The 25,667-nt window shown below is 39.0% G+C and overlaps 1 long non-coding RNA gene across 9 annotated transcripts in view; it reads left to right on the top strand.

Annotated features, from left to right (window-relative positions):
• The window catches only part of Mir670hg, a 104,468-nt gene that overhangs the window by 53,367 nt on the left and 25,434 nt on the right, over positions 1–25,667 (top strand). For 3 of the 9 annotated variants that reach the window (XR_001783418.2, XR_003953878.1, XR_003953879.1), the window contains exon 5: positions 10,643–10,753. The exons of 4 other annotated variants lie outside the window; for them this stretch is intronic. This is a non-coding gene — a long non-coding RNA (MIR670 host gene (non-protein coding)). Of the gene's footprint in view, positions 1–9,594; positions 10,043–10,642; positions 10,754–10,839; positions 11,001–25,667 lie in introns of those variants that run through there. 2 more of the 9 variants (XR_001783420.2, XR_001783421.2) reach the window with 2 other exon arrangements.

The following is a 25,667-nucleotide window of genomic DNA, read 5'->3' as shown; positions in this document are numbered from 1 at the left end:
TACTTTATTTTTTAAAAAATTAGAAAATACACTTATTTTTTAAAATACCCACAATTCCTTCATAGAGAAATAGCATCTTGGTGTGTACATCTGTGTACAGTTTGGTTTGCTTTTTACACAGCAGACTCACACACTCATTTTTCCTCTTACAGACCAAGAGCAATCCTTCAGCATGTATGTGCCTATCGTTGCAGCTCTTTCTGGATGCTGGGGATGGAGGCAGGGCCTTACACACTCAGGCATTCGTTCCACAGCTCAGCTACATCCTCAGCCTCTTGGGACATGATTTTGAATGGCCACTGATGCCAGTGTGTGCATGCATCCTGGTAGATTTCACCATTCCATAGTCTTGGAAGACTTTCAACTTAAAACCAAAAAGGTTTTTTGGCTGTTGTACGTAAGACAACGAGAAGAACACTGTAGTTAACTCCTAATGAGCATCCATAATTATTTCCTAGGCTAAATTAATGCCAAATTGCTTTTCAGAAAAGTTGTTCCAAATGGTACTTTTTGGAAAGCATCTCTAAATCAGTTAAAAGAGTTAAAGCACACCAGGAGGGATGCTGGGTAAGTGGGCTTGCTCCAGTTAACAAAACAGCCAGCTGTGTGGGATCTTGCTGCTTCTCTAGGAGCAGCTCTGGATTCTTCCCTTTGCCTGGTCCAAGCTCAGTGTAGGAGCCACCGGAGTAGTGGGTTGAGGTGAAAAAAAAAAATCCACCAAGACTCTGTCTCTCCTCTATGCTGTGTGACATTGGGAAAAATCATACAACTTCTTTGGGATTTAGTTTCCTTATCAGTAAAGTAGGGATGACAGTATCTCAGCTTTCTTCCTTGTAGGAATCCTCTGAGGGTTAGAACTTCCAAGTTGAGATTACAGAGAAGCCAGGCATTTGAGGACTTTAGAAACCTTGAGCCACGTAAGCTGTGATAACTACAGTGAAGTGTATGTTTAGTCTCCTGCAGAGCCTGCCCTGAGGATCAGGGAGTAGATCCCCACCTCAGCAAGTGGGCACCCATTCTAACCCCAGACCAGCCAGCCTCGACAGCAAGCGACTTCCTCCTCTCTGGAACTTTGGGAAGAACAAGATGGCTATGCAATTTCCATCCTCAAAATCCCAGCAGAATCCTCAGCAGAAAACGTGAGCTATACTCAGAACTGGAATTATTAGTGGCAGCAAGAAAAAGAAGATCTACGGTAGTAAATATGAAAGTGGGGTGCTTTAGGGCAGCAGTTTCAACCTGTGCATTGCAACCATCAGGAGACACATATCTCCAATGGTCTTAGGAACCACCGACCATGAATCTATTTTTGTTGCTACTCCATAATTTTGCTGCGGAGTGGTGACTCAGTTCCCGTTTCCCTGTGATTGTGACCCACAGGCTGAGGACTGTTACTCTATGGCCTATCCTTTTGTTTTGGTGCTGAGGATGCTCTGCAGGACTTGTACCACTGAGCTGTATCCCCAGCCTGCCAGTTCATCTTTGTACCTGTTTCCTTCTGCTGGGAGTGAGGGGTAAACTGGGGTCCAAGCGTCCTTTATGTTCCTAAAGAGAAAAATTGAAATGCAGTTCTCATCCCTTTCCTAAAGGATTTTTCTCTCAGTGTCTCACCGCCACTGCCACTCCCCCCACCCCCTTAGCTGCTTGGGTGGTTTTGTTACTGTTTAGATACAATGACTCAGATATAAAGATATTTTAAAAAATATTTAGTGTCACAGAGACCCAGCATGAAACTGTGTTCCTTGGCACACCATGTGATCTTCGGAACCAAGGGTGCATTACACTCTACACATTCCCAGAATTTGATGTCATGTTTGTCACAAAAGTGGTGACTGATTATCATTGTTATTAAAGGCAGGTGGTGATGAGGGAGAGGTTCAGAGAGGACAGGCAAAAAGGATTCAGTTCCTTATTGTAGGAAGTCTTATTTGGACGCTATGAAGCTACAAGCTGTAAGAAAGCCTGGAGGAACACAAAGATGGGTTCAAATTCTGACAGACACTTAGCTAATTGATCTGCACCCCGGTTTCCTCCTAGGAGGAAACTGATGTAATAATACCGCCATCTTTGTCCAGGGGAAAGTTTTGTTCTTGAATGTCTTTAAGCTGAGGCCACCCGTAATGTGGTATTGGATTTCCACTGCTGGGTCCAGCAGTGGGATGTGTCGGTGGGCCTGTGTGAACACACAGATTATGTGTTAACTTGGTCTTGGTCTGTGAATGACATCTGGGGAATACTGTGAGTGTGTAAAGGGACATGGTGCTTTTCCTTCTGTGGCATAAAGAACTTCAGAAACTGCCACCTGGCTCACAGTGAGCACATTTTCTTGGAAATTTATTAGGGACATTTGGTGTTCTAGGACTTTGAATTTGGTCCTTCCCAAAACTCAGTGTATTTGGTTTGTAGTTATTTGCACAAAGACAGCCTGATAGACAGTATATCGTGGATCCAGCCTATTTTCTTCCTGGTATCTAAGAGAGTCCCCAGACCCCTCAGATATTGTCAGTGATAGAGAATGCAACTACTTTTAAAGTCACTTATTTTCCCCTTCCCTTCTCCCTCTTGCTCCAGACCTGCTCACTCCTGCCCCCGCTTGCTCCGGTCCATAGTTTTTGTTGTTGTTGCTGTTTATTTTGTTTTGTTTTTATTTGTTTCTCATTATGGATGGTTGGGAGCCACCATGTGGTTGCTGGGATTTAAACTTATGACCTCTGGAAGAGCAGTCAGTGCTCTCAACCGCTGAGCCATCTCTCCATCCCTGAAGTCATTTTTTAGAAATATCCATCATTTCCTGCAACAAAGTGCTACAAAGTAAAACTCCTTAACAAATGTGGACATGGAGCCCAGATATCTGTGTCCTCCGTGTGCTTTGCAAATACTTATCAGCTATGGGCAGTTACACCAAGGCAAATTGTATCCATTCTTCCAGATTACATGAAAAGAATATCCCAAATCCAGGTGGGCACACGGGTTTTGGCAAAGACCAGCATCTCAATGACAGTATTTAATTCATTCAATTGATATGATTTACAGGTAATAGTTTACTATATGAAGCTTATGGTTGGCCGTATTGAGATCATTTTACTTGTCTTGTTTTGATTCTGACCTGCAGACTCCCAGGGCTGTGTATGGGAAGAGCTAGCTTGCTTCTAGCTTATGGAAGAGATAGGTCTTCTCAGCACGTGGAACAGCTCTGGTCAGGAGGAAGCAGCTGCTGTCTCCTCTACAGTACCTGATGGGGCAAAGACCAAAGACCAGAAAGAATGCTTTAAGTTCCCCAGATGCTCACCTCACATTGGCTATTACCCTAAGTTCTGACAACTACCGTGGAAATGCCTGCCCTTTCAGAGATGAGAATTTCAGGCTTAAGTCATAGTACCTCCCCAGGTGTGTCATTATATAGTGACTCAGAATTACACAGAATTAACTATATGGGACACCTTATTTTTTCTTGGGCCATGATAAACTCTTAGCAATCATAGTTATTGTTACTAATATTAATAGTTTGAGTTTTTGAGACAAGGTCTCATGTATTCCAGGCCAAGGATGAACTTGAACTCCTGGTCCTCTAATGAATGATGAAGTTATAGATATGTGCTACCACATTCATCATCAATGTCATCGTTGTCGTTGTCATCATCATCATCATTTACTTATTATTATCATCAATTAAGATGATAAGTGTAGGTTTTCCAGGAAATTCCAAACCTTGTATTCATTCCACTATGTCAGACTCTATTGCCACTTTATTTTTTTTCTAGCTGAAAATACTATCAGAAAAAGATTACTAGTCTCTTGATATCAAATATAATTCATAGGAAAGAACTTTAAAAGCTTTAACACAGTTTTGAAGTTTTATGTCTTTTGATAACAACAATTATTACATTGCAGTTAGATTAACAAACATGTTAATAATTAGATGGCTACAATAGTTATCATAATTATTACTACAATATTGTGGTCTGTCTTCATCTATTTTGGGAACCTTGTTAAGTAGGAATCTTATTCTCTATCCCTGCAGAGAAGGTGATGTTTAATAAATGTATGTGCATAATATAAGTGGACTTACTTAATTATGAGGTTGAGTGAATCTGTGGGAATATCTGGGTTTGATTGGGGTTGACGCAGAAGCCAGGCAGGTCAGTGCCAACTTAAGCAAGATATGTAATTTGAGTAGATGGAACACATTGGTCCATTCAACAGAGCTATGTTGAATGTCTGAGGTACAGTGCACACTTATCTAGACAAAGGGAATGGCTGCGGGCCAGAGAGGTAGAGTCCAGCAAAGGAGGCAGTTACCACAGATGAAAATACAGATGGCGTTGAGAATGGAAAGGAAGAGAAGGGCTCGTGTGGAAAAAAATGTTAAAGAGCAGAGTAGAGTATGTGGTCAATAGAAGCCTCTCAGGGTGGACGCATATGCTGAGATTGAGCAAAGAAGCCTGTCTTCTCCAGGGCTGCGAGGGTCGTGACGAACAAGGAGGCCAAACACAGAACTGGAAGTCACATGTCTGAAGGGCAGTGGCCAGGCCAGGGTAAGGAAGTCCAGAAAGCAGTCAGGAAATGAGCCAGGTGGGGTCTTTCTCATTCTTAAGCAGTTGGGGTTAATTCCAAGCTCAAGAAGCCACTAGAAGGTGTTGAGGAAAGAGCAGGCTAAGCTCTGGCTAGCATTTCAAAACCTTTCTTTGACAGAGAATGGGTGGAGGATGAATGGAAGCTAGGACAATATCACCTGAAAGACTCAGGTACTGGTGCACACTTAGAACCACAGCTTTCAGGAGGCTGAGGGAGGGAACCTGGAACTCTAGGACAGCCTGGAATACACTGTATGCTGCTGTGAAGAAGTACCAGGCTGTACCGGTAGTACATACATCATCTTTATTCTCCGTGGTAGACCTACTAGACATTTTTTTTTTTGCATTCCTAACTTACAATCACCTCCCATGCATTTTGTTGAAATAGAAATTGAACACAGAGCCTTATACATGCTAGACAGATGGCCTGTCTGTAGCCCTCTTCTCTTTTATTTTGTGGCAGTGTCTCACTAAGGTGGTCAGGCTATCTTTAAACTCATCCTCTAACCCTGAGATGTGTTGAATGCAGATCCTCCTGCCTCAGCCTCCCAAGTAGCTCAGATTACAGGCTTGTACTACCAGGCTCAGTTCCTCTCATGTCATCTATAATGTATATTCCTAGTATAACATTTTCATATGTTTTATTTATGCATACATTATAAACCACATTCTTGCATAAATACTTTGCAGAAGGCCCATGTCTTTATGGGATGTTCTTTGTTCCATATGTGTCATTTTCCTTCAGCCCAGAGGACTAGCTTCCTTCATCATTTCTTACTGTGAAATCTGCTGGTTATGCATCACTTGGAGGCCCACTCGGCACCCTCTCTCAGGCAAAAAGGCTTTAATTTGTGTTGTTTGAGTTGGGTTTTCACTGGACACAGAGTCTCCATTGGCAGGTTTCTCTTCTTGTTCCGCAGATGATACTGTTCCATTGTCCTCTGACTTCCATTGTCTTCAACTACTAGTCATCAGTATTCCTATTTTTCATTTCCTTTCTGTGTGCTTACATTTTAATGACTTTTCTTCTAGAGTTTCAGAAGTGTGTTTCCAGTGTGTCTAGGTGTGGTTTTTGTCGTGACTTTTTGTCTATGCATTTGCAGAGTTTGAATCTAAAGTTTGAGATTTTTCTATCAATTACTGAAGGGAGATGGTCACTGGGTACTCAGGGTGTTTGTTTGTTTGTTTGTTTGGTTTTGGTTTTTGCTTTTTCTGATTCAGTCTTCCTATTCTTTCTTTCTGGGGCCTCACTTATACCTATCTTAAATCTTCCTATTGTTCCCCAGCTTTCTGGGATATATCCATATTTCTTTCCACATGCCCATTGTTTTACTGTCTAGGCTTCCTCTGCAGTGTCCAAACCACCGGTAAGCCAGTTCAGTGCATTTTAAATTTTATAGATAACTGTTTTCACTTTTAGAATTTCCATCTGGTCCTATTTAAAATTCTGGTCACTTTCAAATGCATTCTGTTTCAGCATTGGGATTCTTAGGGTGTCTGGGTTGGCTTTCGTTCTTGACTTTTTTTTTTTGTTTGTGTGTTTTTTTTTTGTATTTTATAGTTTTTCTTTTTCTTTTTTTGAGTGGACTCCTGCTATGTGATCCAGGCTGGCCTCTAAGTCACAACCCTACTGCCTTTGATATCCCAAGTGCTGGTACAACCGGGGGGTACTTATGGCAGCACATGAACTGACAAGCTTTAGAGTCTTTGAAAGCTAATTCCAGCATCTGCATTACATCTGCATCTGTTTCTTTGGACTGTTTTCCCCCTTTGTTTGTGGGTCACATTTTTCTGTCTCTTCACAGGTCTCTCGAGGTTTTCCCATATGTGGAGCAGTTTGGATTTCACATTGCATTACTCTGGAGGGCGTTATGTTCTGCCCTACCCACTAATTAGTAGCTCTGTCCTTTGAAGGCTTGTTCTTAAAACTATGGAGACGTGATGTAGAGAAATTCTTGGTCTGGAAATGGAACAGTTTTACTCTTAAAATCCATACCTTTATTAAGTTGTAGTTCCATACCCAATATGTACAATGATAAGACTTTGTTCTACGTGCGGGAATCCCCCATATTTTCTGCCCCCCCAATCACTCTATTTAGTTGCATTTGTTTGTTTGTTTTGATTTGATTTTTATCTCTGCCAGGACTTACTGTCTCCCTCTGTGTGTCTATAGTTCAGTGTTCAGCTGAAAATTCAAGGGAAAAAAAATCAATGTTGGAAGGAATCTAGATTCTTGCATATGTAAGACAGGAGCACTGACACTGCCCCAGCCAAGCAGACTTTTCTGTGTACTTCTCTAGACATATTCTCCTTTTCAGAACCTATTGCACAGATTCTAACACCTCAACCACCCGCACTCCTGTTTGTATCTCATGACTCAGTGAGATCATTGTTCTCTCTTTGGCCCGTTCCCGCACCAGTCCAGAAGAGCCTCCAACTGGTGTCTCTTTCTTGTCTCATAGATTTTATTTTCTAAACTATATTTAAACCATGAAAAGTTCTGCTTTGGGTTCATATTTGCTTTTATCAGGATTAATCTGGAGTTACTTCATCATGGCTAACAGTGGAAGGCATTAGTTAGTAGAACCAAATGACTTGTGGTTAGCAGTTTGTCACTAATTTTGGTACCTGCAGCTTTATCCTCAAGAAATGTGATGTCTCGAAAAGCATATGAATGTGAGGGCCAATACTAAGGTTCTATGTTGATTCAGTTTGTTTTTTTTTTTAACCAACTCTGTCTTTTTTAAAAAAAAATTTTATTAGATATTTTCTTCATTTACATTTCAAATGCTATCCCAAAAGTCCCCTATACCCTCCCCCCCAACCCCACCCTGCTCCCCAGCCAACTCTGTATTAATGTTTCTTCTGAAGCGTGGCCATGTACTTTCATAAAATTGTGTGAAAGAGAAAAGGGGGAAAGTGGGAGAACAGAGGCTGCAGGAGTTCCTCCAGGGTTGAGAGGGCTTGCTGCCTTTGTAGAGACTGGAGTTCGAATTCAAGCACCTATGTTGGACATCACACAACTTCCTGTAACTTCTACTTCAGAACTTGAGATCAAATAAGGACCAAACCAGGAAAGATGTACTAGAAAACTTTCATTTCTTAAAAAGAATGCCCAGCACTAACATCATTTTAGAAACTTAGAAAAGTGATTAGCAATTTGCTACATTTTAAATAAATTTTAATGTAGCTCCCTGTCTTAGTCAGGGTTTCTATTCCTGCACAAACATCATGACCAAGAAGCAAATTGGGGAGGAAAGAGTTTATTCAGCTTACACTTCCACATTGCTGTTCATCACTAAAGGATGTCAGGACTAGAACTCAAGCAGGTCAGGAAGCAGGAGCTGATGCAGAGGCCGTGGAGGGATGTTCTTTACTGGCTTGCTTCCCTGGCTTGCTCAGCCTGCTCTCTAATAGAACCAAGACTACCAGCCCAGAGATGGCACCACCCACAAGGGGACCTCCCCCCTTGATCACTAATTGAGAAAATGCCTTATAGCTGGATCTCGTGGAGGCATTTCCCTAACTGAAGCTCCTTTCTCTGTGATAACTCCAGCCTGTGTCAAATTGACACAAAACTAGCCAGTACACTCCCATAGTTAAAAAATCTTTCCATTTGTTGAGGTAACGTTTCTCTATGTAGCCCAGGCTGGCTTTGATCTTGGGACCTGACTGCCTCAGCCTACGGAGGGTGGAGGGTTGGAATGAGAAGCATGCACCACTATACCCAGCAGCTCTCATGTTAACTAACTTCATCATCACAGAATAAATTGTGGTTGCAACTTGGTTACAATTTACAGATTCTAAACTGAGATAGAGGTAGACACAACATAGCTCTGTTAAGGTTCATGACTCAGGTAGGAATTGGGAGTTAATTCTGAGTGGTCTGAAAAAATGCATTTTAAATAGCTATACAGCCTTCATATTAGATGATAATATTGACATTGTCTGGCGTTTCATTTCCTTGAATTACATGATGGTCTACGGGATCTGAAAAAAAAAAAAAAAACTTCCTAGGATTTGGACATGGGTGAAATGCATGGTCACTTGATGAGACAGGAATTCTGTTGGTCCACACATTTCCCTCTCCCCCACGGGCCTCTTATAGCCTCTTCCATTCCATTAGTTGTAGCCACCAATGTTCTCCTTTGATGGTCAGGTGACCTTCAAGTATGGAAGAAAGTTGCTGAGTCACTTTGGGAGACTTTCAATGAGTATCTTCTCATTTGGACATCTGAGTAAACCAGAGGACTGTGCTGTGACCCATATGACAGTTTTGAAATGTACTATGTTGTTTGAATAGAACCGTTTTCCTAATTAATTCACATCCGGAAATGTTTGACCTCATTTTCCTTCTGCCATTGGAGAGGTGAGAAAGACTAGGATGGTAGATATGGATCCAGATCACAAGCACTTGTTCTCTACAGCATTTTTGTTTCCCCTTCTAGATCTGATAGTTGAGATTGCTCTTGGATGATCTCTGAGCCTGCAGGAAGGAAGGAGCTAGCAGATTGCTGGCTATTATTTCAGCAATATCGTTTCTCTTTGGCCACCACACAGTTGTTTTCTGAGTCATGAACTACTCAACTCAGTGGCTGTTTGACTAAACTGCCTTTGAAAATCAGAGAAGAGAGTTCGTATGTGCCAAAAACTGAGCCCCTGAGTCACCTAGCACACAGCAGGCAGACGGCAGTGGAAGGGGTCAGAAGAGATGATGGGACCTGGCCCTTGCCGGAGTGCCTATACCCCACAGAAACCCTCCCAGGTCCTAAAATCTCATGTCTGCATAGACAGGCGAGGTCACTGTGGGCTCCTTCCTCTACCTGCAAGATTCAGGGTTAGGGAGTTATCAACAAAATAGGCTGAGTTTGTGTTTGGAAACACAGCATCCTATCAACTGAGAGACCCAGACTTAGAGAGCCGTACCTAAGCCTGTTTCAGAAGAACAGCGTCTTTTCCCTCACATCAATTACAGTTCTGTAATGACTATGTATAATTATTTTTCTTTTCTTTTTGAAAGGAATCTTCTGCTGAAGAAGGAATCTAAAGAGCTGCATAAATTCCTCTAAGACTAATAACACCAAACTTGATTTTAAGTTGTATATGTTTGTTCATACTTTTTCTACATGAGAACTATGAGCCTTCCTCAGAGACCCTGGGTTAGAATTATTTTCTGGTGGTGTTTGAAGAAGACCTCTGATGCTGTTTGGTTGTTTAGTGAAGACTTTTAAATTGTGTGTGACCACTTATGCAAAAAATCAAAAACCGAAACCCAACACACACACAAGAAATAACCTTCTACTCAATATAAATTAAAGATTACTTCTGGCTGACATTTCCTTACATGAAAACACGGTGCACTATATACTAATCATATATACCTAACTATATATAATTAATTTGCAGATGGCTGTTCTTTTCAGAGTCACCCACAGTAGTTACACTCAACTCCTGAAGGGTCCTGGAGTGTGGGCTGGGCTTTTTTTCCCCCCTTTTATCTTATATAAAAACAAAACAAGTCCCTCCCTCCCTCCCTCCAGCAAGCTGCTGGCAAAGTTCCATGTGGTCGACGTTAAGCTTGAAATCAGGAGCCATTCGCATCAGGTCCTGAGGAGCCCAGGGCTAGAAGTCATCCAAAAGCTTCATGATGTAGGCCTCAAGGGCCTCAGAAAACAAATTCTGAGCTTCAGTCCCATCAGCTCCAAGGCTAAAAATAGAGACCCATCGTTTTCTTGTCTGATTATGACATACTCCGAACCAACGTCAGTAAGTCAATGTGCATTGAGTGTAGCCAAAGGGTAAATAAATTAAACCGAAGTGACTCAGAAGGCACAGAGGGAACAAAGCCGTGGGGAGGCAAGAAGGGACTTCACTTCCGAGAGCAACCCCACTTAGGACTCAAGGGGAGACTCTCAGCAGAAGAGCCAAGGAGCTGTCGAGTTAGGGTAAATCTCACTTACAAGCTTTAGGAACAGAGGGTGTATGGACATGACTTACGGACAATGTTGAGGGTTCCTGAACCCTTGCATGAGATTCGAGCCTACAACATTTTTTGTTTAAACCAACAGGATTGCTGGTCCATCCCTGCTAAGAATGCCGATCATAAAGATAGGCTGAGGCGTTGATGTAGAGACCTCAAGACTCTCCCCTCTGTCGCACTGGCCGCTTGGAAACTTCCTGTAAGGACACTGAGCGGTTGCTGAAGGTGGTAGTGGGTTAGACATTTGCCTTCATTTACCTGCTGTGCTGGTTTTGCTCATAACAGGACCCGGCCCAGTTGTTCACTGACTTTCAGGAAGGCACCTCTGGAAGGTTGTGAAGTCTACTTGTTAAAAAAGAACCGTGTGCTTACGTTTGACCAGGATGAAGGGAGCTGGACATTATGCTGAGTCACACTTTCAAGCAGCTACCTGACAAACAGGCCAATCCCACTGAGCAGGGGTGGGGTGGGGGGGGAGGGGAAGGGGTGGCTCATCCTTCACTCTGAAGTCAGCAAACGTGGTCCCAGCTGGAAGACAGCAGGCTTCTCAACATATCTATAATTCACTTGCCGTCTCTCTGAATATTACACACCAAACATGATACTCATTCTTCACAATGATCCCATGGAGTGAACCTTGCCAAGCCCGTATCACAGATGAAGACACTGAGACTGCCAAAGCCTTTGATACTCCTTCAAGGACCCACAGTTAGAAAGTAGAAGAGATTCAGATTCTCCTCAGACTCATTTTAGTTCTTCAGTCTGAAGTGCAGCTAATAATAGCATCATAATTGGCACATGGGTGGGCACTCTGGTGGTCGAAGGAGACGTTATTTGTAAGGTGCCAACGTCATATACAGCTGCCCAGTGTTCTAGTTGTTACAATGAAGAATGGGACAAACAAAAACAAAAACAAAAATGAAACCCAGGGCAAGATAGGAGAAAAGGACTCTGAGACGCCTGTGAACCAGAGCTGATCAGATCTAGTAAAGCAACTTACAACTTCCTAATGTATTTTCTTGACCATGAGCCGTGGAATATTAGAAATACTGTGCTCAAATTTTATAGGCTTATATTTAAAACAAACAGAGGAAAAAAAAAAAAAAACAGTAAGAGGCCTTTGAGTGCCATAGACCTGTCTTAGAAGTTGCATCCAATTCCAGGGTTAGAGGCACAAAGCTAAAATTTCCTTTCCTGGACTGGTAGCCAAGTGAAGTGAGCCCCTTAAATTGCTGTGAAATAGCCTGCTCTCAGCAAGGTTCTCTTGCCACTGGGACTTGTTCGCAATTCTCCTGTGTCAGAGGGGAGTCTGGAGGAGGAGGAGGAGGAGGAGGAGGAGGAGGAGGAGGAGGAGGAGGAGGAGGAGGAGGAGTTGGCGGATGAAGTCATCATTCCTACCCTCCTCCTCTCAGTGGCCTCAGGGAGTCCACAGAACCCTGAGGGTTGTTGCATAGACAAATGCGTACGTAAACACTAGATCCAGAGTAAAGGGACTGTGGTCATTCAGAATAGCTCAGTAGAAAAAAATGGAGGGGGGAAAAAAGTCTTTCAGAGTCATAAACTTCCACCACAATTGAAAAGAATGAAATCGAAAATGGAGCCCCACAGAACTGGCTCCACTCTCCTCAGTTGTGCTAGGTGAGACCCACCTCAAGAGAACAAGCTGCAGGTTTGGTTGAATTACAGGGCCAGTAGGAAGCTGACTCTCCAGACTTTCTCCTTTGTCCAAAAGTGGGAGAGGGGTTGAACCCTAAATATTATGAAATGGCTTTCCCTAAAGCTGCACCAACGGGCTCTGTCTGTCGAGGACACTGGGCAGGCTGAATGTGCTCCTCAAGACTTGGAGAGGAATGGGGACAGCATAGCTCCTCTCAGAGCCCTGTGGCAGTCCCTAGCCTGTCAAGGGACTTCACAGTCTGGAGCTGGCATCTCACATTCTTTGTACAAGGCAGAGGATTGAGAATTGCTTTGAAGAGAAATGGAAGAGGTGTCATTAGGAAAGGTGACAGTACCATGACAGGATTTACATAAAGAGAGTAATTACAACCAATGGATACAGTTTGGAGTTTTTAAGACAAGGATTCACAAGCTCAGCCTCCTTCCCCTAGATTTATGTGGTCATACACCCGTGGTTCTTCCCTATGGGCTACGTCATCTTTGGGGGTTGCATATCAGATATCTTGTATATGAGATATTTACATTATGATTCGTGACAGAAGCAAAATTACAGTTATGAAGTAGCAATGGAATAATTGTATGGTTGGGGGTCACCACAACATGGGGAACTGTATTAAAGGACTTCAGCATTAAGAAGGTTGCGAGCCACTGTAAAAAAAAAAAAAACACTTTCAGAAGAAAGGAATGTCTGAGGATCATCAGGAGAGATGAAGAAAATAATGCCTCCATCCTGTTTTTTTTGTCTTGGTTTTAGTTTGCTTCTTATTTGTTTTTTGTGGGGTGTTATCAGAATGCTTCCAGGTGAGCCCTAACCAATGGCTGAAGAAGAGGCAGTCATGAGTACGTCAGCACTGGAACAGAGTCTATAGTTCTCCATGGTTTAAAAACAAAAATCTTTTGAGCCTTCTTTTCCTTTTGTTTGTTCAATTTGATTAATGGTGAACAAGGTCCTTTTGTGATGCAAAAGAGTACGTTTCCCAGTAATCGCTGCATGGCCCTCAACAATAACAACAACAACAATGTATCAATAAGAAGAAAAATAATGTTAATCAAGTAATACGTTAAGTCCAGCTGATTTATAAAGTTCAACTGGTTTTTAAAATTTTAATCAGGTGGCTAAAATACTTTATAGATTTTCATCTGGAAGAATGATGAATATAGTTCATTTAAATGGCTGAAAGTGAAGGGGTCCATGCAAGTCTTTTCTTATGAAGATAACCAACAGTAACTGCCGAAGCAGTGGATGTCAGAGACACTAAATCAATCATGTCTCAACCTCTCTAGTTTACCCACCAGCGTTTGGGAGAATTGCTAATAAAAGCTTTACGGTATTCTTTCGTTTATATTTCTCAAATGACACAATTTTTAAAGAAGGTAGACTACATATACCAGACACACACACACACACACACACACACACCATAGATAGATAGATGATAGGTAGATAGATAGATAGATAGATAGATAGATAGATAGATAGAGATAGATTTGTCTTGTGAAATTGTCATTAAATTTTTAAGATTTATATCATTGAACAAATCTTACATCTAACAAATTTAACCATTCCTATGTCTAGTTTCTTTTGGAAAAAAATAACTACTTTGAAAGAGTTAGCATTGTCTTTAACAAAACAGAGGTTTCCTGTTGTTTTGGTTTTTGTTTTTTGTAAGATGGAGGTTAAAATGTGTGTGTGTGTGTGTGTGTGTGTGTGTGTGTGTGTGTGTGTGTGTGTGTGTGTTCATGAATACTGAGGGAGAAGGGGACAATATCTTGCATTTTCTTGTATGTGATTACCTAATTAGGAAGATCTGTAATGGACTTCAGAAAGAGAGAACATCAAACCCTGGTAAGCTTACCCCTTGTGCCTGCACCTCTGGATTGTAACTGTCTAAAACCCCACGAGGTTCCAAGACTCCTGGATGCACCGTGAGGATGTCAGTGGGAAACAGCAAGAATGACAATTCAGAATCCTGCAGTTTAGAGAACCCCGGACTCCCAAGCCTGGTTCAGTCTAGTTATCTGTCTAGACACGCAAATTGAACTGAAGAGGGGAAGCAATTATTTGGATAATTCAAAGGGGGAAATCTCAGTTAAAAAAAAAAAAGATCTGGGGAGTCAGAATTATCTGGATTGTTTGTCTCCACTGACCAATTCCCTAGATAAGTGCACTTTGCTGCAATTTTGAAGACAATCAGAAGATTTGAGCCAGGGAAAACTTTTGTGAAAATTTCTTCCTCTTCCTCCTCTTTCTCTTTCTCCTTCTCCACTTTCTCTTCCTCTTCTTTATTTTCTTTTCCTTCTTCATTTAACCTCCATGAAATGTGTATAATTTTTAAAAAAAGTTGAAAAAAATCAATCTTTAAAAAATATGAAGTTGTTCTGGAAAGGCATAGGTAGGTGTGTTGGTAGTGGCTACTTCCCTCCTTCCCATTTTGTTTTTTTTTTTTTTCCCCCTCTGAAGACTAACCTTCTAAGCATTTTTCTTTTTCAGATGAGATGACAAGACTTAACCAACAAGAAAAAAGACCCATTTAGCTGCCTGTATACTGGATATGATGGGCTGTGTTGCAGATCATGTGTGCCTATATTTCTATAAATCCAACAGTTTAAACAAAGGAAGGAATTATTCCCTGCTTATCTAGCTCACAGTAGGGTAGCTGCTGACAAATATCAAAATAACAGTCAAGCTACAAAGTTATAAAGTTCTCAAATTCAGAAGTAATTACATCAATTCTGAGCTCAAGCTAGAGGACCTTTTGAAGATCTTTTTGAAAACCCATTATTTTAAAAACATTATGATATACACTTTTTAATTTTTTAAAGTAAATAGTCACATCAGATTAAACTGGATTGCAAACTTCAAGGCAAAGTCAGGTAGATTTATGGTCCATTAAATAGACCAGATATTAACATTTCAGCAAAATTTAAAAGGCATTCATCATAGAAATTATTACTGCGGAAACCTGTCCTATGTCCTATTGGGAAATTAGAAGTGTAGCATTTAGAACATGACTACTTGCAGGAATTTATCAAGGAGACTCAGTATTTAGCTGGACTGTAGTTTAATGTAGACTGGTGGGATACATTCAACAGAATCATATTCATTGTAATATTGCTTTAAAGGAAGCTTCAGGTACAAAATTGGAAGGACAATTTTTTTTTTTTTTTACAAACAAAGCTATTAAAACATTGTCTTAAATATCAGACATGACATGCTATTACCTCATCCTGAAAATCTGAAACTTTATGGATTTACACTGACATAAAAACTAAAAATAAGACCAAAAATTAAACTCTCTGCACATTTAATTTTTCAAAACATTCCTTACAATTTTGTAATATTAAAATTTTTTTTTTACAATGGCATCCTTACATGCCTTAAACTTGATCTAAGGCAGTGGCAACAGTCTGCCTTAATGCTAGGTGTTAAGCTAATTTTCCTGTGAAAAAATACTTACAGTTTAATACATTAAAAACAGATAAAGTCGAAAAACATGAGTGTTCTCATTGTCTTTTAAGAATTAGTGCAAAACTAAGCAATTCTAGAATAAGCTGAAATAAAAGCTTTTATTATCAAATATAATTGATTTATAGTTCAGAAAAAAGCAGATATGTTTAAATTTTTAAAAATTACATATTGTAAGCATATAACATATTTTGTTATGTTTATATGAACTTTTAAAATTTTTTTAAAAAGGAGACAGGACAAAATTTTATGATGATTGTGTTATCCTGCAGATTATACAGCTTAAATTGTTACAAACTTGGAGTATTTTGATGAAGGCCATTTGATTACAGATCTCGGTCTGTAATTCACAAAAATGTTTTTAAAAAAGAAAAAGAAAAAAAGAAAAAAGAAAATATTTTAACATTTATCCTGTGATGCCTTTTTTAAAGAAAGCAATTGTATTTCTCTCTCAATAAACTATTGACAATTTCTCAATTCTAAAGTGGAAAATTTTTAATTTCTTGATATTTTTATTTAGGAATACAACTATTTAAACATTTGAAAACTCTTATTCTGAGAACAATTTAAATTCTTGATATTTGATCAAATACCTGAATTTGCAGTATTAAAAGAAAGGTTAATTTCATTAGTTAAAATTTTATTTCCATGAAAGGGAAAAATAGTAACAGGGGATTTGTTATTTAAGATTTTCTTTAAAATTAAAAAAAATTGAATTTTAAAATTGTACATTTGAATCTTTTTGCAAGACAGAGGGGAAGTAGAAATAGTACTTAAGAGCATTTTCTAAAATCTAACAGCAATCTTCAGTAAACATTACAATTTTCAATCATATTAGTTAAGCTCCTTTCAGATTTATAATGCAGATAGCAAAAATTTTACTTTCAATACCAGCCACTTAGGTGATTTGCTCTTTGATTCCTCAGACTTCCTTATCTCTTCCTCGGAATATGAAACTTCTATTTATGAATTTGTTTCTAAATCCTAGATCCCAACTACAGACTGAGGCTTTGTCACACACTAATTTGTTGCTTTGAAAATTTATATTAAAAAATACTGCATCTTTATTTTTCCATATAAATAAATGAGTCAGGAATGGGAGAATACAGAAACCAAGTAGCACAGTCATGTGGGTTTTGTTTTGTTTTGTTTTGTTGCTCTAAAACAATGATTTTAAGAAAAGGAATTGTTAAAATTTATCTTAATCCTATAGCATCTTAAATAATACTTTCAAAGAAAAACAATCACATTCTCTAAGAACTTTCCATTTTGTCAAGTCCTAGATTCGAGTGAAACAGGTACAATTTTGATTCAAAATGTAATTAAACTAGTTCATGATCATATTCTACTAAACTAATTATTTATTTTATATAGAATAAATGTTATACATCCTAAGGAGTTGGTTAAAAGAGAAAGAGAGATTATTAGATGAGAAGGAGAAAGTATTACAGAGAGAAACAAACCAAAGGGCATTTTAATACAGTTTTAAAATCTCCCAATCCATAAGTAGGTGCGTTTGCTTTACTTAATTAATCTCCCTAATTTGAGAGTGAAGGGGGGTCAGCTTGGTTTTAGAAGGAGACACAAAGTGCTATGAGTCAGCTCTACCTGATGTTCTCAAGCATCCGACTGTTAGGCATGTACAAGCAGCAGAGCCCTGTGTGTTGCCAGAACGTCACCCAGACAAGCTGATACCAAAAGGCATGATGACTGCTTTCACACTGATAATATACACAATACTATGCTGACATTAAAGCAGTGTTAGTGAACATACTGAGGATACACACAGTGCTAGGCTAACATTAAGGCGGTGTTAGCAATGAGTCCCACTGTCTCCCGGATTTGTTACCTACCTTGTGAGGTACTCTCCTCAGGTTTCCTTTAATTAAAAAAAATATATATACTAATAACAACAGCAAACTACATCTAAGAAAATAAATTTTGAACTTTTATACAATAAAATACATTAAGAATAAATATTTTAAAACATGACCACTTTAGATGCAAAAAAAAATGTTTGAGTTAAAAATAAAAGTAACTTGGTTTAGCAAAAAATATGATTGTGGTACTTTATTTAAAAGCACAATAGATAGATATTAAAATGGAAGTTTGCTGTTTTATTACAGCTTAGTATTAGGCATTCACCAGATATTAAAAATATTCTGTAAAAGATGATGTTAGATCAATGGCCATGTAATTTTTAATTAACTTTCAAAAACTCCCTAATAATAATAATAATAAAATCTGTCCTTTGATCTCTTTAAGTAGTATGGTATTTATAAGTGAAAGCTGAAACTTGTAGTTTCTCATGAAATAGATCTTTAAGTATTTAAAATGATATTTTCTCTAGACCCCGATTGAAGAATTCCTGTCTAATGCTGAGCTTTAAATTTTTCATTACTGTAAATAAATCTTTTTAAAGTTTTGATTTTGAATAGTAGTATGACTCTTTTATGTCTTAATATTACTTTTAGAAATATTTCAAATGCATTGGAAATTTTTTTTTTACTTTTAATATAGGTAGCAATTTGATTTTTTTAACTCTCAATAGTTGTTTTAAAATTTTTGACTTTGTGATTTTTTAATAAAATATACACAAGAAATTTAAAGTTATATATAGCTTAGCATGCTTTATATCATACCAAATAAAATAAATATCACTAAGTAATTACTATTTTAATTACTAGAGAAATTTATCTATATCTTTATGAAACTTACTTTCCCCTTATAAAAAAAATTCTTCATTTTCTATTTTCTATTGGCTTCCTGTGTCTTGTTTTTAGGGCTCTTTCCCACTTTGCTGAAGAGCTTCTATTTATGACCCACTCAGAATAAAACAGTTAATTTAAGCATCCCTGTTGACTTTGTTGTCAGTCTTGCTCGGCAACGCCCAACTCTTATCTTTTTTTTTTTTTACTCTCCAGCTATTACTTAAAACAAAATAAAAAATAAAAAAATAAAATGCCCCCCTAAGCCCCTACGTTCACCCCTCTGCTCCTGGACGCTTTCCTCTCACTGATGATGGCTGCTTTTCAGCAGCAGCTTTACCTCTCAAGGTTTGCCAGGCACTCAGATGAGTTTTTTGCTCACAACTTGCAGACAGAAAATAACCAGCAATCTAAAAGGCTTTTGATCAGATATAGATGTTAAAAATGGACAGGAAGACCACAGATTTGGGGATCCTTACAAATACCCTAGTGCAGCTTTGGCTAGGGCTCTGGTAGCCTTTTAGATCATCTCATCAACAAAGCATGGTTTATATCATGAAAATCCCATAATACAACCCATATTCTGTATGCTAAGTTTTTTTAAATAAAAATAAATATACATTTTTTGAAAACATGCATTATAAAAACAGCCAAGAAAATTAGAACCAGCATGCTTTCCTACACTTAGGATTTGATATGTTTATTCTAATAATTCTGTTGATAAACTGTGATGTGACATTATACTTCTGATCTAGCTATCCCTAGCCTCTCTTTAAAAGCTTAGAAATAGTGCAGCATCATAATATCCACCATAAATATTGACATTATTGTCAGTTGTGCTTAAATTTAAAAAAGAAATCATTTTTAACTGAGCATAGTGGTGTCTGCCTGAAATCCAGCCACTTAAGAGACCAAGGCAAGAAGATCAGTTAGAGACCAGCCTGGGTTACAAATCAAAAACAAAAACCCATACCAAACCAAAAGATAGTGTTTCTCAAATTTGTGAAACTCATCTAAGTGATTTCCAGTCAAGTATGTGGACTTCACAGTGTCATTTGACTGCTCAGTCTAAAGCATCATTGAATGGATGGATAAAGTACAAATTTCAAAATGTTCCTTGCTCTGATTGGTGATGTTGAAACACAACGTCACTGAGATTCTAGGTTTGTTTGTCATTAGCACAAAGCAGTTAAGTGGCCAAACATGATCCCTCCTGTCTTTACGACTTTTTTGTTGTTCTTCTTCTTGCTGACAGATGTAGAAGTTCACTTACCCAAGGTAGGCCTTTCTGAAAAGCATTCTTATTCCTCTCTAGCTACACAATATGGAAAGAAAAAAACAAATAAACAAAAAACAAAATACCCAACTCTTTACAATGGTTGGGTTCCTTTGTATTGAACAAACCAGTCCCATAGGCAAAATATAATGTGGCATTTTTGTGGTTTTTGTTTTTAATATAGTTATCACTGTTTTCCAATGGTCAGTGTCAAATGATTCTGATTGGGTCCTGTGGAGGCTTGGTATTCAAGGTGTGGCCACCCTGTATTGTTTTTCATGACAACAGCAAGAGGACTCATTACCTTGGAATAGATCCTCAAAAAGCTATTATTGTGTTTTTGTTTGCCCTTGGTATTTGATTCTAGCAGTCAAGTGTATTGAATGGCTCTAATCAACACAGGTGATGGTGGATTAGCCTAGAAGTGTCTAATGGGAGGTGGTTAAACCATTGGTTGACCCCTTTGAGGATTAATGAAGCCTTCTTGGTGAGTTCTCCTCACTACATTGAAGATATACTGGCTTAGCATCAGGCTCCCTGCACTTTAACTGACACCCCATTTAGGGAATTACTAGTGACTGCAGCTTCCATTCTGCATTCCATGACCAAATAGAAAATGCCTAAGATATGGTAAAAACTTGATGTTTGGTCTAGAAAGAAATTTATAAATCAGTATGGTCTCCATTCTTCTTAACTGTTAGGAAGGGGGAATGTATCATTGGAGTCATGGTTTTCAAAGTGACCGATTATATTTACTTTGATCTCCAATTTCTTTTTCTTTTTTTCTTTTTTGTTTATTGAGATACTAAAGAAAAATCACTCAAAAAAATTGACAGTGCAAATAGAAGCTGAGTTTGTCAATGGAGCTGGCCATTCCTGTTTGGTGCAGTCTTTTCCTCGACCCAACTTGGTCATAGTTACATGTACTGTTTTTACATCAGCTGGGAGAACATCCAACTCCAGGAGACCCAACTTTGCCTCTGGATGTGGCAATGGCTCTTGGTTTAACTTTCTATACTATTTTTTTAAATTTATTTAGAAAACAGTATCAGTATTCTATCTATTCTCCCCCAGTTAGTTATCCTGCATGTGCAGTGACCCGTGCGAAACCATTTTGGAAAGGTAGCATTACAGTCCATAGGTAAACAAGGGAAGGGAAGGTTGGATCTTCTGCTTGTTCGTCTAACGACTTAGGCAAATCGCTTCCTTTCTCTGGACCCCAGCATTCTTATTTACAAAGTGTTAAAGTTGAATACCATGGTGCTTAGGACTTCTTGCAGCTTGGACAGCCTGTCTTTTGGGCTGCTGGTGGGTGTTAGGATAAGCGTCTGGTGCTGTCGTCGACAAGGTGCCGCACTCCGTGCAAATGAAGCTTTCTCTATGATCCAGGTTAACTTGTCTCATTGTGATTTGCTTCTTGTGTGGCTGGCTTCTCAATGACATTGTCCCTGGAAGGGACTTCAGAGCATGACAAGATAAAGTGCCTTTAGGTATCTGAGAGTTACCCTAATCTTAATGACCAACAATGTCCTCAATTTCTGAGTATCTATAGTTTGTCGTCTTCCAAGAGTCTGTGTGACTCTGTCATGAAAGGGTGAAAAGCATGAAGGACTAAGGTGGCTGAGATTGCACTGCCTTCGTAATATATGTCATCTCTTCTTATTTGGCTTTAAAAGGAGTCTTATTTAATTTTGAGGAAATCTCATGTAGTCCAGGACAGCCCACCAAGTTGCTGTGTAGCTCAAATGACCTTAAACTTCTTGTTTGTTTGTTTTGGGTTTGTTTTTTTTTTAATCTCACTCTCTTTTAAAAGTTACTTTGTCTTACAAAGTTGGAGCTGTTGGTCGCTTGGGTATATGACTTGGACTCACAAGGAGTTTAAAGTTTGGTGTGGTCAGAAATTTGGTGGTAACGGTTTAGCCAGAATTTAAAAAAAAGAATCTGCAAGGTTTTCTGAGCAAATACAATTTGGGTAGGAAGTTAGGGCTCTTGGGTGCCCCTTCTTAGGACAATTAGCGCCAAGCTAGCAAAGGGTCTTCTAAACATTTTGCCTCAAAATTCCTAAAGGTGTCTTCTAATTTATCCTGAGCATTGTTAATGTTAATGGGCTTCAGGGAAGCTCATTTGAACCCAAAGAGGAAAAGGAGAGGCTGGCAGAGTTAATCCAGGATTAACTGAATAAGGAGGGTGAATCTGGAAATTTGTCCCTATCACACCAAGCCCATTCCTTAACTCTCTCACACACTGACAGGCTATGACAAGCTGCCTTCCAGTGTCCTGACTAACCCAGCTGTGCTTAGATCACAGGGGTTGGAATGGAGAGAGCAAGAGAGGGAGGAGGAGGAAGAGAGGAGGAGGAAGCTAGGAGGACAGAAAGGGGAAAAGAGAGGAGGAAGAGGAGGAGGAAGAGAAAGAGGAAGAGGAAGAGGAAGAGGAGGAGGACAAGAAGGAAAAAAATCTGGTTCTCCACTCCCTTCTCTTCATTTCTTTCATTGATTTATTCTCTGTTCAACCTTTAGCAGCTCTAGCCAAAAGATATTCTCCAGCTGTTGTAATGAGTTACAGATCCCAGTAGAAAAGCCTTAGTTTAGAGTTAACTAAGGTCTGTTTGTTTGTTTGTTTGTTTTTGTTTTGTTTTATTTGGTTCAGTTTGGACTATGTACTGACCAACTTTCATTTCCTCCTGGCAGTGCCCTGCTCTCTCCATTCCAACCCCTGTGATCTAAGCACAGCTGGGTTAGTCAGGACACTGGAAGGCAGCTTGTCATAGCCTGTCAGTGTGTGAGAGAGTTAAGGAATGGGCTTGGTGTGATAGGGACAAATTTCCAGATTCACTCTCTTTGTCTGAAAAATTGTCCAAAAGTATACCTCTCGGGTTAAGGGTTAAGGGTTAAGGTTAAGGGTGTAGGTCAGTTTTTAGAGTGTTTGCCTAGCCTGTCTGAAGCTCTGAGTTCAACTCCCAGCATCACATAAAGCAGATATAATATAATATAATATAATATAATATAATATAATATAATATAATAATAATAATAATAATAATAATAATATGTATCCCCAGCACTTTGGAGGTTAAGGCCCAAAGATCAGGAGTTCAAGGTCATCTTCAGCTTACATAGGGAGTCTGAGGCCAGCCTGGGCTACATGAGATCCTGCCTCAGAAAACAAAGCTACAATTCTGCCTCTTTTTATTTGGACATTTCATTTGGGTAGTTATTCTTGCTTGTTCCTGGTTTATAATTTTGTATTTTCCTCCTTTGATGCCTTTGTTGAATATTTTAAAAGAGAATCCAAAAATCCATGGGACTTCAGTAAGTCACCTCTCTTGTCCTCATTGATAGAAGGCATGGATTGAGTTAGATGCTCTCTGAAGACTCTTCTCATTTCAGGAACCATATATCTACTGCATGTAGAGAGCACAAGTGGATGTTTATTAGATGAATAAATGATGCTACTGAGTCCATCTGTCCACAGACTTGCCTGTCAGGAGACACTCCAGCCAATGTCATGATCAAGGTGGACCTCTTAGATTTTAGACCACCAGGGATCTTGAATCCCCGATGGCCTTTTTCACTCCTGGCTTATTTGTCGTTGCCTGCCTTCAGATATTATTCAGGAAACTAGCCAATGATGAACTTACTCAGATATTATTCAGGAAACTAGCCAATGATGAACTTACTTGTTAATCTTTTTCTGGAATATTCTTTGTGACTCAAGGAAAATACTGAAGACTGCCTATAAATTTTAGTTATCCTGTCCTGTCTCATTTTGAGGGTAGTTCAATTTGACTCTAGATATTCTTTTTTTGTAGATAAATTATTGATAGCAGCATAAGCATTTCTATATATTTATTTTTGTATATAAAAATCTAGGTTTGTTGGTGTGTTGTTTGGAACACTATTTAAACTTTATATAAAAACTTTATAACTATGAGTTTATAAACTATAAACTTTATATAGTTGGTCAATCTCTAATCCTACCCACCCTCTACTCAACTTTGAAATAACTCAGGCATTTCATTACTGTAGATTACAAGAATACCATGTTTTAGGAATATTTTAAAGGATTAAAGGTAATGTGAACTTAAAACAAATCTGAGATTCATTGACTTTGATTCTGTATACTATCTTTTTTATGTTGTGTAATTTGATCACATAGACTGGTACTGAAATATCAGGGAGACAAGCCCATTTAAACTCATGTGACTCTGTTTAGAGTGACTGTTTCTGTGGTCCCCTTTTCTGCTCTTTGCTCCTTGGTGAACCAGTGCTGTTGTTGTTGTTGTTGTTGTTTTTAAGGAAATGATCTACTTGAGATGGCAGTTTCCTTTGTCTATTTCTCATCCATGTTTAAGGGCAGCCAAGATAAGTGTGTGTCTGGCTGATGTGCTGGGAGGCAGGGCATCTGCTCAGTGCGGAGCCTTGAGGGTTCTGATAGCTAGTGAAATGAGCTAAAACCTCACCTTAGAGCTGGTTTCTGGGTCCTTCACTAACAACAGAACAGCCATATAAGCGTTACTGTGGAACTCACATTCTGAGAAGAAACACTAGGATGTGGTGCTGGGATGAGGGAATGATTGTTAATTGAGTAAGTATGATGGATTTGTGGTTATGTAGAAAAAGATACTTATTTTGTACCATATGCAAAGTAAAATTTGGGAGGAAAATGTGATATCTGTAATTTCCTTTAGAGTAATTTAGTTTAAAAAAAAACCCAATGGGGCAAATATGCAAAAAACGGTAATTATTGAGTAGGTGACATATGCTTGGTGCGTATTATACCATTCCTTTTTCATTTGAAAATGTGTGTAATAAATAGTGAAAAATTAAAAGCCTTGGAATATGCGATTTAGTGTTAAAAATACTGCACATACCTATAAAATTTTACAAGGATGATCTGTTATGTGCAAATACTAGATAGTGCTTAGATTTAAAGTTTCTCTGGATTCATGAGAAGGGCTTTAGTTCTTAGGAGACTAGTAACTTATAAGTGAGTATGTAATGGAAATCCTGTGTTAAAAATGACTGTTCATTTTATTTCTATTTCATTTTTCAATTATAGAACTAAATTTGTAAGAAAAGCATAATAATCAAATGCAAAAGAAGCAAAACAAAACCAGAAAAATAAGAAGCATTTATCTTTACTGAGTTAAAGGCTGAAAGACTTTGGGGTCCTGATCCCAGACTATTTGAGGATCTTAGATTCACAGTTGAGAGCTCTAAAGGGGAGTTAGAGTAGCCGACCCAGCTATGGTTGACACTCCTGTTATCACAGAACTCCAGGGATTGAGACGGGGGATCACCAGGAGTTTGAAGCCAGACTGGGCTACAGAGCAAGACCCTGCCTCAAAAGAAAGAAAGAAGGAAATAAAGAAAGGAAGGAAAGAGGGGTGAGGGAACGAGGGAGGGGCCAAGGTATCATGGAACAATCATGGTCACATGAGCTGTGAAAAGAGAAAGTCCCGAGATGATTTGGCTTGGAACATCTTTTAAATTTCCAGAATAATGTGGTTTTTAAAGTGCCTTTTCTGTGTTTTGAATAGTTATCACTATAGTAGCTATGTTCTAAGTCATAGAGTTGAATCAGAAAGTGTGTGTGTGTGTGTATGTGTGTGTGTGTGTGTGTGTGTGTGTGTGTGTGTGTGTGTGTGTGAGAGAGAGAGAGAGAGAAAGAGAGAGAGAGAGAGAGAGAGAGAGAGAGAGAGAGAGAGAGAGAGAGAGGAAGACACAAAAAGAAAAATACCTCCAAACGTGAAGAGTTATTTTGGGGGTAATATTTGGGTGCAAAGTCTGTATTCTATGCTGTTGATTCCTTGCTGTAACATGTTACTGCCCAAACTTACAAAATTAAAAATATTAGGACTGGATATGCATCTCAATGGTACAGCATAGACTTCATGTGCGTAAGACTGGGATCTGAGATAAAGGTTAGGTTGTCTGCATAAACCTGAGGCAGGTGGGGAGCCTTCAGAGACTGGCTCCGTTTT

Source organism: Mus musculus, chromosome 2 (genome assembly GCF_000001635.26).
Source record: "Mus musculus strain C57BL/6J chromosome 2, GRCm38.p6 C57BL/6J".
Lineage (NCBI taxonomy): Eukaryota > Metazoa > Chordata > Mammalia > Rodentia > Muridae > Mus > Mus musculus.
Note: the sequence above shows the minus strand (reverse complement) of the source record. Positions and strands in the feature narration are given on the sequence as shown.